The 7201-nt window shown below is 53.7% G+C and overlaps 1 long non-coding RNA gene across 1 annotated transcript; it reads right to left on the reverse strand.

Moving 5' to 3' along the window:
* Positions 1-5053: 5053 nt before the first annotated feature.
* On the reverse strand, positions 5054-6447 carry LOC126648176 (uncharacterized). Its single transcript, XR_007630756.1, has 2 exons — positions 6306-6447; positions 5054-5842 (listed from the first exon to the last, which is right to left on the reverse strand). It is a non-coding gene; the product is annotated as an uncharacterized LOC126648176 (long non-coding RNA).
* Between the last annotated feature and the right edge of the window lie 754 nt (positions 6448-7201).

Here is a 7201-nt window from a genome sequence, read left to right on the forward strand (position 1 = left end):
GACGGGTAGACCTGGTCTCCCTTTTTTTGACGGGTAGACCTGGTCTCTTTTTGCTCAGTGTCGCCGTCTTGTGGTTACCCTTGGTAATGCACCTCTGCAGGCCAAAAGGGACATCTTTTGGGCACGGAATGGACACTTTGGGGGCAAAAACCAGACCAATCGCTGCTCGACACCTAGGAAATTCCCAGCCTGGACAAAAGGCATTTCAAAACACACCTGCCAAATCAGCACCTTTTCTGCTTATTGCTCCCTTCATCTTTTCCCTACTTTCTGCTTTTTGGAGAGGACTATGCTTTGGCATGGCACACTTGGGCAATGTTGTCACTTTTCCCTAAGTGGGCAGAGACGTCAGGATCTGGCATTCCCTGGGGAATGGCCTCAGCTGCCCTTTGGCTCCTGCACACCCTCCTCTGCTGCAGCCTCCATGGGCTCTCATCCTGTGCTGCTCCTTGCACCCTCCTCCCTCCTCACGGACTCCAGCAGATTGAATTTAAGAAGGGTTGAATTTAAACTTCAAAAAGATGGAAGTGCCTTCTATCTCCTTACTGATCTCTATTTCCCCTCTTCTCCCAAAGTGGAGAAGAAAAAGGGCCCAGCTGACAGGGAGCAGTTGGCTTGATGGACAAGAGGCCATCAAAGTGCAGCCTGGGCTAAAGCAGTTGGACTGAAAAAACCTCCCTTCACTGCATAGTAGAGCAATATTTTGAGAGCCATCTTTTGTTGTCTAGTGACTTAACAGACCTATGGAGCAACAGTTAAGAGGCTGTTCTTTACTCCCACTGCAAAGTGACTGAATGTATTGCCCTGTTTTTTGAGGGGTAGACCTGTTCTCCTTTTTCTAGGTGGGTAGACCTGTTCTCCTTTTTCAATGGGTAGACCTGGTCTCCTTTTTTCAATGGGTAGACCTGTTCTCCTTTTTTAAACGGGTAGACCTGGTCTCCTTTTTCTATGGGTAGACCTGGTCTCCTTTTTTCAATGGGTAGACCTGGTCTCCTTTTTTTCAGCGGGTAGACCTGGTCTCCTTTTTTTCAGCGGGTAGACCTGGTCTCTAAGGCTTAGGTGTTTTTAAAACTTCTCTTGTGCCACCAAACCTGCTTCCCATCTCTCCTAGCTTTTGCCTCGCCTTGCCTTTAAAAAGCACACCCTCTCTTCCATCTTGCAACAGCAAAAACACTAAATGCTCCTCAACCACAATGCAATCCTAACGATGGCCACCGCCACCTCGCTATTCTGACACACCCAGCCAGCACCCCCAAGCCACCCATCGCATCTCAGTAGAGCACCACGGCCAGGACAATGCCAAGAGTGGCAACGGTAGCCCCACTGATGGCATTCATGCAGAGGGAGACATGCACAGAGGGACACCTTTGGCCTCATACAACCCATACTGAATTTCCTCCAAATCTCTTCCCCAACACCATCCGCTCGCTACACTGCACCAAACAACAGGCAGCAATAAACTTTGATGCCTTCAAAACAGCCAAGTTCTTGGACGCTTGCTATTTCCTTCCTCTTACTGTTCTTCTTCCTTCAGAAATTCTGCTCCTAGCCCAGTTATCACTACTGCCTCAAGCATGTCCCTCCCTGCTATTACCAGCACATTTACACAGGCAAGGAACTTAACAGCTCTTCTAAAGTTATCCAGGTGCCAATTACAGCCACAAAAGAAAAGCAAAAGGAAAAGAGGGCTCAGGCAGTCAGAGAGCTCTGCAGGTGGCACCAGGCAACATCACACTTGCTGAAACATGTCCTTTTGCACAGAGAAGGAAACAGGCCAATATTATGGCAAGTTGTGCCCTTCCCATAGTGCTGAAAAAAATCACACGCAGCATCGAGTAAGGCTCGAAGATAAGCTGGGATAAAAAATGGCAAAAGCACGCACACCAGGACATTCTCTTGCTTCCAAGGTAAGACCAATCATCCCTCTAGGAAAAGGGAAAGAGACAAGGGTTTATCAAGCAATGCATAACTTTGCAAGTCAGTTTAACAAGTACCAGCAGGGTTTGGGAACAGAGAAAACAAAACTCAGTGGGTTTAGTAGTTAAAAACTCAGTGTAAACCACTGTCTGGTTACAGCAGTAAGCTTCCCCCAGCAGTTTCAGGTGCTTTCCTTTGTAGCCCAGTCCCAAAGTAGAAACCCCTCTCGACTGCTCCTGAGAAAGGCAATTAATTGGAACTTTTGGTGCTCAGGAAAGCTAGTCCCTCCCCTAAGTCCTGGCTCACCCGCCCGAGCAACTATAGTGCTTATAACCCACCTCACTCCCTGCTTTGCATGTTCATCTCAATAAAAGAAACCTCCAAGCTCTTCCTCCAGTCCCAGTTGTATCTTCTCTGTACTCCCCCACCTGTTCATGTGCGCTGCTCCCCTCTCCTGCGCTGCTTCCCAGCACACAGCTCATCCCTCAGCCCCTTCCTTGAGCGATGATCCAGGGACCTCAGGTGCTTGCCCCGGCGAGACGCCCTCACCGCTACTCCTTGAAAGACTGCTCCCCCGCAGAAGCTCCCTACAAAAAGTGGCCCAGATAACCACTCAGCAGGGTCCACCCCTCGTCATCCTCACTGCCCACACCTGGGGCTGTCCCGCTCCTTTGTCATCCTCGCTGCCCACACCTGGGGCTGTCCCGCCCCTTTGTCATCCTCACTGTCCACAGCTGGGGCTGTCTCGCATAGGAGAGGACAGAAGGGTGCATGGAACCACAGGCGGCCGCGCGAGCCGGGGAAAGGGGCCGGCGCCAGCCGAGGGGCGCTGCCGGAGCGAGCAGGAGGCAGGGGCTGTTCTAAGCCGGGGCCCGGGACCTCCGCTGGCTCGTGGTGCTTCGCTCTGGGCTCTAGGGTTCTTCTGAGCTGGAGTTGGGTGCGGGTTTTGGGAGACTGCGCACACCCTCCCCTGAGTCACAGCTCCGCCCCAGCTCGCTGCACCCTGCTGCACTCCCCGCAGCCCTTGCTCACCTGCGTGGGGATTAGTGCCTCCTCTGCAGGTGGCAAATGTCTGTAAAGTGAATCGGGAAGCCACTGCCAGTCTTTCTTTTCCAGCCTTTTCTGCCCAGCACCGCAGTGGTTGAAAAGGAAACCAGAAAAACAGGACCCACCCTCCCCCCCCAAATCGCACCATGCCAAGTCCCAGCTTCTCCCTCTAAGCCCAGGCAGAGCCCGCCCACCGCCAGGCCCCGAGATCTGCAGCCCTCGGGCCCCACCGCGCCATCCGTGAGGTCACCCGGCCCCCCTGCACCGCCCTGGAACGCCCTCCCACTGCCGCACTCGAACACAAGGACCAAAGCCCTTTCCCCCCAGCACAGCCCGGTCCCTCCCCGGCAGCCTCGGCAGCGCGGGAAGGGCCGGGGGCTGCGGCAGCCCCCAACGACGGGCGGGGCGCACCGGGAGGGGCAGCGCAGGGCGGGGGCGGGTCCCGTGGCTGCGACCCCCACGGTGGAAGGAACTCCCAGGGCAGCCCCGTCCGGCACCGCCGCTGGCCCTGCTCAGCCACCGCCCCTCGCCTCGCCCACAGCTTTAACATTAAGCCAAGATTTAGTACAGAGCACCACAAGATGCTATCTGACCAACCTGATCTCCTTTTATGATCAGCTGACCTGCCTGGTGGACAAGGGGAAGGCTGTAGGTGTGGTCTATCTGGACTTCAGCAAAGCCTTTCACGCTGTCTCCCATAATATACTCCTGGAAAAGCTGGCAGCCCACGGCTTGGCCAGGTGCACTCTCTGCTGGGTTAAGAGCTGGCTGGAGGGCTGGGCCCAGAGAGTGTTGGTGGACGGGGCTGCATCCAGCTGGTGGCCGGACACCAGTGGTGTGCCCCAGGGATAAGTGCTGGGCCCAGTCCTGTTTAACATCTTTATGGATGATTTAGATGAGGGGATTGAGGCCATCATTAGCAAATTTGCAGATGACACTAAGTTAGGAGGGAGTGTCAATCTGCTGGAAGGCAGGAGGGCTCTGCAGAGGGATCTGGATAGACTGGAGAGTTGGGCTGATTCCAATGGGATGAAGTTCCACAAGGCCAAGGGCCGGGTCCTGCACTTTGGCCACAACAACCCCCTGCAGCGCTACAGGCTGGGCACAGAGTGGCTGGAGAGCAGCCAGGTAGAAAGGGATCTGTGGGTGCTGATCGACAGGAGGCTGAACATGAGCCAGCAGTGTGCCCAGGTGGCCAAGAAGGCCAATGGCATCCTGGCCTGCATCAAGAACAGTGCAGCCAGCAGGATGTGGGAAGTGATTCTTCCCCTGTACTCAGCACTGGTGAAGGGACTCGGGCACAAGTCCTATGAGGAGAGGCTGAGGGAGCTGGGGCTGCTTAGTCTGGAAAAGAGGAGGCTCAGGGGTGACCTCACCCCAATTCTGTCCCACCTCCCCGAGCTGGGCAGCTGAGGCCAAGGCTCACCTTCCTCCTGCCAATCACTGTCTCAGCACACCAAGGCCCATGCAGGGCAGCACTTGGGAAAACTTGGGAAAGGCAACAGGAAAATGGCAGTGCCTGTCAGAAAACGAGTGCCCACAAACACACCTTTCGGACAAATGAAATAACATCACTCTCCTCCAAGAAACACAGGCCAGGCAGGGCTCTCCAGCCCAGGGGAGAACAGGCACGAGAACTGCAGGGAACACAGGGAGACACAGGCAGGCATTGCCACTTATTCCCTGCAGCCCTTTCTGCACTTGGGGCTCCTGGCTCTTGATTTAGAAAGAACTGGGGGGGGAACAGCAGAGCAGGAGTGCCCCTCAAAAACAGGGGCCTTGGCACCTGGAGCATCAGAGGAGGGGAGACATGGAGGGGAGACATGGAGAGAGAACAGGAAAGGGGTTTGTTCAGGAACGGGCTGTATGTCCAGCAGTGATGGCAACTGCAAACACGGGATGCTGTGGGAATGCAGGGGGGGAGCACGGGCCTGGCTTGGATGGATCCCTTTGCCCTTTGCTCAGGGGCCTCAGCTCCACCCTCTGAGAGCAGCAGAGATCTGCTGCAGGGCAAGAGTTCATTTAGGCACAAGTCAGTGATGCAGCTGCTGGGCAAGGGGAGAGGAATGGAGAGGAACTGACACCAAAATCACACAATCACCACTTTATTGGGACATGATTGAGCTGCAACACAAATACATTCACAGCAGGCCAGGGCAAGAGGTGCACACAGGATCCCCAACACAGCAGCTGGGCTTGCAGGAACACCCTCTCCTCAAGTTATGGAGCCGGGGGCTGACAGTTGGGATCCATCCTGGGGGACTGGAGAGCACTCAGACATCAGGGCCGAGTCCTACCTGGGCACTGCAAGCAGTTCAGCCCCAGCAGCAGTGGGAGTTTCTGCCTCTCCCTCCAAGAGTATTTGGGACCCAACAGCTCAGTACAGTAGAATTTTATCTTCATGAATATTTTACAAAGTTGAGCTTCAGGAGAACTGAGGCACTTTTCCTTATTCCGTACTCTTCCAGTGCTGCACTTGCCCGGATCCTTTAGGCACGAGGAACCTTCTAGACTGCTCCAAACCTTCAGGGCCCACTTGTTCTTCTTGCCACAGTTAGACCAGCTCAGTGCGCCTGCAGAAAGAGAAAATTCAATGATTCTCTCTGAAACCAGAACCTCCCCTGCTTTGCTTCCCCATTCCATGTTTTGTTCCCTACACAACTGAGGCCACGTGGCAGCCAAGGAATCCAACCCAAGAACCTGCCAGGGAGCAGCCTCTGTGCCACAGCAACAGCATTCCAGGCCTGTCACTGCCAACCCTCCGCTTCTCCCAACAGCTCCAGTGGCACCAGAACTTGTCCTGAAGGCAGAAAGGCTCCTTTTGGGATCACGATGAGCTACCTATACTGTAGCACTGGAATTCCATCTCCTGGACAAGCTGGGAAAAGAAGGGAAGAAACCAGGACCTTAAAGGCAAATTAGGAGCACCTGTTCATCCAGCAGCAGCTCCAATAAAGGTACGGAGTCAACACCTCACCAAAGACACAGGACAGCAAGGGCCAACACGTTGTCTATCACTTCAGTTTTTAATTTATAAAGCCAAATTAAAGCAAAGCTTTTCAGACACTTGGGAAGACTCAATCCCCTTGTAACCAATTTGTGGGACTCATTCCCAGCCTCCTGAGGTTCATTTCCCACCTCACTTGTGGCTGCACTAGACCTGGTTACACACACACACACACACACACACACACACAGAGAAGGAGCTGCTGCAACTTGTCCAGTTTCCTGCTTCTCCTTGAAACTCCTCCAGCTCTTTGCCCAGCTCTCCAGGGTCCATTCCTTTGCCCACTGGACTTGTTCTCAGCCCCAGGGCTGCCAGGGCCACCCTGGGCTCTCACCTGCCCTCACACTGAGTGACCTTTCCCAGTCCCGAGTCCATCCGGCACTGACCGAGCTGCTGGGGGCTGCAGTTCTCCCTGCTCCTTCCCTCCCTCTGCTCCAGCGTTTTTTCCTGTGGGAAGAGGTGAATTAGTCTTTTTAACGACCCAACGGCCAGAGGTGGGGGAAAAACTATCAGCATTCCCTAAACACCTCCAGCACTTCCATATTCATCTGCGACCAGGGGCAACCTGAGCTAGGGGAAGGTGTCCCTGCTCAGGGAGTGGGGCTGGATGAGCTTTAAGGTCCCTTGCAACCCGAACCACTGCAGGATTCCATCACGATTCCACCATTTCTCCCTGCATTTGTTGTGCATCGCTTCCTCTCTAATTCAAATTCTCCAGTTTGGTCAGTCTGTTAAAGGAATAATTTTAAGGTTATTCTGGGAATAAAAAGGAAAGTGTAAAACCCACACGAATCATTCCTGCACCCATCAAATCCTTATTCATTGGGAGCACATTCCTTCCTCTCTGTCCTTGTTTTTTTTTTTCTCTTGGGAAACCTTATGGTCATAGATTTTTCCAAGAGAGACCTGGGATTACCAGGTTTACTCTGTAAGAAGCTAAGAACACGCGACGTCACGCATGTGGGTTCCAACATGCTAAGAACACGCAAGGTCATGGGTGTGACTTGAAGACGCTAAGAAAACGCCACGTCACGCGTGTGGGGTCTAACACGCTAAGAATGCGCAACATCACGCATGTCGGTCAAACACACTAAGAACACTCGACATCACGCGTGTGTATCAAACACAATAAGGACATGCAACGTCACGCGTCTGGGGTCAAACACGCTAATAGCACACGACGTCACGCGTGTGGCTCCAAAAGACTAAGAACACGCAACGTCACACGTG

This window comes from Myiozetetes cayanensis, unplaced genomic scaffold, assembly GCF_022539395.1.
Source record: "Myiozetetes cayanensis isolate MyiCay16 unplaced genomic scaffold, myiCay2020 scf45, whole genome shotgun sequence".
Taxonomy (NCBI): Eukaryota; Metazoa; Chordata; class Aves; order Passeriformes; family Tyrannidae; genus Myiozetetes; species Myiozetetes cayanensis.